The sequence below is a fragment of the Quercus lobata genome, chromosome 9, assembly GCF_001633185.2.
Source record: "Quercus lobata isolate SW786 chromosome 9, ValleyOak3.0 Primary Assembly, whole genome shotgun sequence".
In the NCBI taxonomy this organism is placed as follows: Eukaryota; Viridiplantae; Streptophyta; class Magnoliopsida; order Fagales; family Fagaceae; genus Quercus; species Quercus lobata.
The window spans coordinates 37,408,645-37,416,666 of NC_044912.1; positions in this window are offsets into that span (position 1 = coordinate 37,408,645).

The following is an 8,022-nucleotide window of genomic DNA, read 5'->3' on the forward strand; positions in this document are numbered from 1 at the left end:
GAGTTTACATGATACATTAAATTTTGTAAACCAAAATCCTACAAAGTCACACACCAAATCTCTCTATCTCTCTCTCTCAAACAATATATAAAATTAAAAATTATATTACAACTTTACTTAATTATGCATCATCATACGTCCAGAATAAAGTATCTTTTTTAATTATAATATATTTTTATTAAAATTTATAGTTCAACTATGATATTCAATTTTCTATATGAAATTAACATTAATTTAGTTGGTATTATATATCAAATTATATATTTAATGTATCAAATTAACCATTATGGGAGTCAAAAACACAAAAAAAAAAAAAAAAAAAAAAAAAGAACTAGGGCCCGTTTGGTCATGGAGTTCAAAAGCTATTGTTTAAAAAGATATGAAAATCGTGGTTTAAAAAATGTTGTTGAAAAACGTATTTTTAGTGTTTATAAAACAAAAAATGTGTTTGGTATCATGGTTTAAATAACATGTTTCAGTGTTCAAAAAATATAAAAATGTGTTTGGTATGTGTATTTGATTTTTAAAAAATGTTGACACCTTTGATCGAAATAAACATTTTTTTATTCAAAAAACATTTTTTTAATGCCGCAGGTGCACGTTAGGATTACAATCTCAAAATTCCCTATCCTATAGTCAATACTAAACATTTAATTACTAAATGGAAAATATTAATTAACCAAAAATTACTTATTTATTTATATAAATAAGTAAACATAGATAATTATATTATAATAATATAAGAATTAAAAGTACTTAAGATATTTGTTGCATGTCAATCAATTAATATCATCACTACACATCTCACATTACGTTGGGCTCAAAGCTAAAAAAAAACTAATGGCTAAAACATTTTGCCCATCTTTATTAAAAAATTAAAAGCTTTCTACTTTCCTGATGCAAGTCACGTGGAGGCTTTGGAAACATAAAAAAGAGCACAAAAACTAAGGGTATGTTTGGTTAGGGTGAAAACAGGGAGAATGGAAAATAAGGAGATGAAAATAGGGTGGAAAATGACATTTTTCATTGTTTGGTTGAGATGGGGAGGGGGAGAGAAAAGTGGTGGGGCCCACAAGTTTTCTCTCCTACCCCTTCAAAATACAATCTCTCCAAATTTGAGAGAAAATTGGAGTGAAAAGTGGAAAAAATATTTGGACAAAATTGCCCACACTTGTTTTTTACGTTTCTGACTTTTCTTTTTTTTTACTTTTCCTTTGTAACGTTGGGCTTTTTGTTTTTTTGTTTTTTTTTTTCTTTCTTTGATTTTGTCAGGTGGTGGGTTCTTCCTCTTTTCCTTCTCTTTTTTTTTTTTTTAAATTTTTTTTATTATTTTTTTAAGAAAACACTTTTGGATGATTTCTTATACTATTTTTTGAAATATCCACTTTCATCTATACACAAATTTTTTTTTTTTTAAAGTATAATGTATTACTTTTTGTTTTATTTAAGAGAGACATGATGGTAAATTTATACAAAATTTATTTTCAACTAACTCAAAAATTTTTCCGTCCCTCCACTTTTCCATCCTCTCAACCAAATACAAATAAGGAAAACTAAAAACTTCCCACTTTTCCATCCTTTCTCTATTTTCTATCCTCTCACTTTTCTATCCTCCCAATCAAATAGACCCTAAAAGAGAGAAACTACAACAATGACTGGAGACGAACAAAAGAAAGAGAAGAAGGAGGAAAAGAAGAAAAAAAGAAGAAGAAACAGCAGTAGAAGATGAAGGCATGACACCATGACCGGTGACTTGTGTTGGCAACTGGCTGCTTCAACTTGGCATAGCCTCTGCTGCGTCGTCTTCTTCTTCTTTTTTCCCCCCCCCCCCCCCTTACAAATAAGAAATTTATGAAATGAAGAGGAAGATGATGAAGAGAGAGATGAGATTATTTCGGTTTTGGTGATTTATGGGTTTGGTTTGTGTTGGGTGTGTATTGTGTTTGAAGAAATTTATGGGATGAGGAGGAAGATGACAAAGAGGGAGATGGGGAATTATTTTGGTTTGGGTTTGGGTTTGTGCTCATATGTACTGTTTTGGTTTGTGTTGGGAAAGGTAGAGCATCAGGAGGCAGAGCATCGTGAAAAGGAAAGGGCAGAGCATCGGGTTTTAGAAAACTATTATTACATTTTATTTTATTTTGGTTTATATATATTTTTAATAATTTGCTGATGTGGAAATTTGTGTGAGTTTCAGAGGCTTCAGTTATATATATATAGATGAGACCTTTGGCTACACCACCGCCACCGCCACAGCTATTTGTTGACTAAGAAAAAATTCAAAAAAAAAAAAAAAACACGTACACACACATTTTTTTTTCCCTTAATAGGTATATCATTGTAGGGGCAGGCTTTAGCTCTTAGGTCCAAAAGATGAATGAACTAAGGCCCAAAGAGCCCAGTACAATAAATTTGTAGAGAATGGGTTGAAAAAGCTAGGCTTCAATGAAGTGGACGACGCCCTTAATGGGCTAAGGATGGTAAGAGAACAAAGAAAAACAATAAATAGACAAACGTGACACACAAAAATTCTTCCTTAGCAATGTCCGAGGAGAGTAGTTCTTGAATATATTTCTCTCAGCTTTGATTACAGTCACTTTTCTTAATACTACAGTGTTTTTACTACAAACTTTTGTCTCTCCTCATCCTTTGGAGGGTCTCTCACATTATATAGCTCCCTTCAGGCAATCTTGACCCTGTGAGTGCTCGTCCCATCAGACACCTTCGCAAGTCCCCTGTGAGTTGCGGCGGCTAAGACAGTACTGTTTAGGGGTCTTTTTCACATAAATGCAGCTGGGGGTTTGGTGGGATACATTAAATGTAGGGGCAGCCACCACCCCTTCAATCATGTCAGGGCCAACCCCTCTCAAAAACTTTCCCTCAGCAGTAAGACCTCCTCTGGCAATGTGCCACTGATGTGGCCTTACTGTCCGAGCGTGTGGCCTCCTCGGCCATGGATATGACACGTGGCACAGGTGTTTTTTTTAAATTTTTGTACCCCATAATCATATATGAATGTATATAAGGTAGTATATATGCTCCAAATCAAGGCCAAAATGGCCAAATACCACCATTTGGCAAAATAGCCTTCAAGTTTGCCATGCTATTTTACATAAAAAATTGGTGGCTATTTTTCATGGAATTCGAGTTTTAAAAAAGTGGTAAATTCCTAATTATTTCACAAACAATGGTAAATCCCTACATATTTTGCCAAATAGTGGTACTTGACTATTTTAGCCCCAAATCAAGCCTAGTTTATAGAGAGTTTTATTTCTATTTTTTTTAATGCTTATAAATGTTTCCATTTCAGGTTCAGGCATGCACTATGAGAGAATTTTCCAAGTTTTGTGCTTGATTTACATGGCTACTAAATATTTTGTGCCTAATTTAATTGGATCTTCTTCTTCTTTTCTTTTTCTTTTTTTTTGATAGGATAATTTAATTGGTTCTGGTTAAAGGGTTTTATTTTAATTTTTTTTAATGCTTATAAATGTTTCCATTTCAGGTTCAGGCATGCACTATGAGTCTTTGAGAAAAAATTTCAAGTTTTGCGCTAGATTTACATGGCTACTAAATATTCTGTGCCTAATTTAATTGGTTTTGGACAGTGGATTCTTTTGCTTGATTCTTTTGTATGCCTTAGAGCATTCACAATGGCAAATGCCATCCTATCCTATTTTACAATTCCAAAAATCTACTTTATCAATTATACCATACCATTTTACAATAAACCCAACATCCCAAAACTATATTTTTTTCCCATTTTATTTAAATATTCTTTTTTATTCATTTTTTTACTATTTCTCTTTTTCTCTTCCTTTTCCTCTCTTTCTCCCTCAGCCTCTAGCACTGGCCACAACTAAACAAAGAATCACGACCACACCACCACCATGCCCACCACGCCACCACAACCCTCTGCCCAACAAAATCCCATCGGAAAACAAAATAAAACCCACCAAGTACCCACTAAAAACCCAGCAAACCCATAAAAATAAATAAATAAATAAAACAAAATAAAACCCACCAAGTACCCACTAAAAACCCAGCAAACCCATAAAAACCTAGCAAACCCATAGCAACCCAATTAACCAATCCAAACACCAGTCACACCCACGATGAGAATCAAAGGACAAAATCACCAAATCCAGAAACCGGCCAACATGTCAACACCACCAAACCCACCAAACGCCAGTCTCTAGGCCGATCTCCACCGCGTTGACCTCCAGCCACCACGCCGATCTCAGCCTCGCCACCAGCCTTGCCACCACGTCAATTCAAAGAAACTGATTGGAATGTGACTATTGGAATAGAGAGTGGGGCCAGAAAAGCCAAAAAAAGCCAAACGCCGGTCTCTAATGTCGATCTCCACACCAGTCTCCGCTACGCTGATCTAGAAATCCATCACTTATAACAGCCAACCCCCCACGCCAACAGATAGAGAAGAGGGAGACAGAGAGAAAATAGAGAAGAGAGAGGATGAGTAAAGAGAGAGGGAGACAAGTGAGTCAGAGAGAAAGAAACTGAATAAAAAAGAATATTTTATTTTTACAATTGTGCTACAGTATCGTCACAATTTGTGACGGTACTGTAGCACTATTGTAAATTATTTTAGGATACAAGTCCGACTGCTGGGCTCTTTTTGTGCCTTGATGCTAAATTTCCCCTACATTTCCCATTTACAATCCCCAATGAGAATGCTCTTATAGGATTCTTTCATTATTTTCCCCCCTCTTGATTTGAGTGCTTTTTTATTTTTATTTTTAATTATGTAGAATACTTTTTATTATTTACTATTTTGTGGGAATTTTTATTATTTATCGGTCCGAGTTGGTAATCATTTGTACTATTCTAAATAGCTGCCACTTATTGGTGAGGTTCTAAAGGGTGGTTTTCAGTATTCTTGATTAGCAAAGTAATTTGTCCCTTGAACAAAGGACCTTGATTTAATCTTAGGGTCATGTTAATGGACGGATGCCGTTAATAAATTATAATATGAAAATTTTGACACCATTTTCATAAGAAATATAAAAAACTGTCAACAATAACTATTGTTTTATCATTCTCCCAATAAAATGTTTCTAAAAATAGTTCTTAAGGGCATTGGTTAACATTTCCTTTAATCATAACATATATAAAAAATCAATTGATATTTTAGCTTGATGATAAAAAATAATTGTTATGAAGTGTATGTCATAGGTTCAAATTGATTTATCGTGTGTACGTGCAAGTTAGATTATCAAATCTATGTGAGAGGATGGGTGATGCATCTAACAATATATTTAAGTGAAAAAGTTTAAGAACAATAAAAATGAAAACTTTAACACTTCAACGTCGAGAGAAATGGAAAGCATAACATGGAAAGTAAAGAAGGCATATGGAAGTACATGGAAAACCCTTCAGAAGAAATGAAAAACCATGGGTGAGTAAGGGGAGAATGTCCCTCACTCTTTAGAGCTCTCTATTATGTAAAAATGAAGGTCTTTGTACAATGGTGATATTCTTTCTCAAAGAAAGTCTTTTCTCTTTACCTCACTTTCCTACCCAAACTTTCTGCCTTTTCTCTTGGTTTCTCTAGGTTCTTGCCATAATTTTCCAACAACATGTTCCTATTATAGTACGATGAATGTTGTTAGGTACATAGGGGCATGTGTCAAAATGTGATTCCTCCATTTGAATCTCAATACAACTATTGTACTATGTTGAGGTTGGAGGAGAGAGAAAACACGCCAATGTTAGGGTAGTGGGATGGAAGACAGCTCTGCTACAACGTGGGGAGCAAGCCATAGACAAGGAAATGGACATCAGGGGAGTTAGGAGTGATGCACGTGTCCTCGACAGTGGTCCAGCACAAAAGCAGCCAATAAAGGGTGTTTTATAGCTTCTGACCATAGAGGGTCGCTATCTTCCTTTTGTGCAAGTGCTAGGTGTCCATGTCAGATACAAATCTCACTCTTCCTCAAGGTGGTCACGTCGTAGGCATGAGTCAAAGATTCTCTTCTTCAGCCAATATTTCCCCTCCTTCTCTCACAGCTAGCCCACGTGTAGGGTCTAGATCTAACCACGTTAGCACCCTCCCATACCCTGGCTGGTGTAATGTACATCGTGTATATCATTTTAGAGCTCTATCATTGAATCACTTCCATTGATAGAGCTCTATCATTCTAGATAGCAATATCAAATTGACTATTTTATATCACATTATTGGTTTTTATTTGTTTATTTATTATAAATTTTAAATTTACAATAATGATATTTATTAATTCAATGTAAATGTTTCTTAACATATGGGTTTGAATTTCACTTTCTTCCTCGATATTTTCTTCATAGACTTTTTAGATTCAATCTTATCTCTATTAATAGTCAACTTGATATTATTAATAGTCAATTTTGTTAGAATTATTATTAAATAATTAAATTTACTATTTCATAATAATTTAAAATTTTGGGACAAATGGTAATTTATCATAGTATTATACCAGGAGATCCTGAGTTCCATATCTATCTCTACTCTACCTCTCATTTAATATGTTAAAAAATCTATGTGTTGGGCCTCACTTATTATGAGAAAGGGTGTTAGAATTACTATTAAACGATTAAATTTACCACTTCCTAATAGTTTAAGTTTTAGGAGAATCGATAATTCTTAAATTTGTCACCTTAACTTTGAGATGGATGCTTGTAGACGCATGCATTTGTAAAACAAGTAATCTACATTACAAGTAGACCAAACTACGAACCTAACTTTACTCTAGTTGGTTTATATATATATATATATATATATATGTATGTATATATATAGATACAATAGAATTTAAATATATTGCATCTATTTCATGATAATTGTTTTTATTATTAAGTTAAAACACCAATTAGTTTTTAGCGTAGGTAAGGTTTGAACTCCAAATTTTTTATTTGACAATATGAAAGACTTTACCAATTGAACTAATTGGAATCCACAACTATAGTTAGTGTAAAGTTGTTGCTCCTATATATTGCATTAATTGTATAGTTTTTACATCACTCATTGATTTAATATTGCTATCTTCTTTCAAGATATGGATGTCCCCCTGTCATAGAGGAGATTAAAATTAAGAACAAATTTTGTTTACAAACTTGGTTGTAGCAAACGGCTACAACTTCAATTAAAAAATTTAGCATGATGACACATTTTGAAAATCTAACCCTCGAATTGCATGTTTTTAATGTTCTTAACATGTACGTCAAATTTTGTGCCAATCAAATGTTATTTACTATTTGGTCTATAAACTTATTTTTTATGCATAATTTTAGACTACAAAAACTTAAAACTTAAAATTTAAACATTTAATTAATGATATAGCTATCGGTATTTGATTTTTCAAAATTTTTGTAAGTATAGAGAATAAAAAAAATGTTATCCAATAATGGATTTGTTAAAATTTACATTAAATAAAAAAATAATTGAGTAAAGTTAAAATTAATACAGCTAGATTAACCATTACATAGTGCCCATTTAGCTAAGGCAAGAGAAGAGGCATCATCACAGTTTACTTATAATGGTCCATTTGTGTTTTTTGCCAATTCCATCAGCACTGCTCATGGTGACTTATTCGTTACCTGACTATTCTTTTCCAGCAATTAAGACATAAAATGTCAACCTTCTAAAAAAAAAAGACATAAAATGTCAAAACTCTTGGTTGCCTTCAATATTGTTTTCACAGCAAAAAATAACCCTCTCCATTGCACGGTATTCCTCAATTTTTTAAATCAGCTTACCACAGCAGCAAAAAAGCGCAATACTCTTTTGCAATGTGATCCCCTAAAACTTCCTATAGTGGATTTTTCATCTTTATCCACTAAGACCATCAGCATTGGTGGTGCCAAAAATTTAGTAATTTGATACTGCAAAAAGTTACTTTATCTATTTAATTACCACCTCATTTTACAAAGTACCCAATATCAGTGGTTTTATTTTAGTAGTCAATACAATAAAATAATATAAACAATATAATAAAATAATATATCTACTACAATAAATAACAA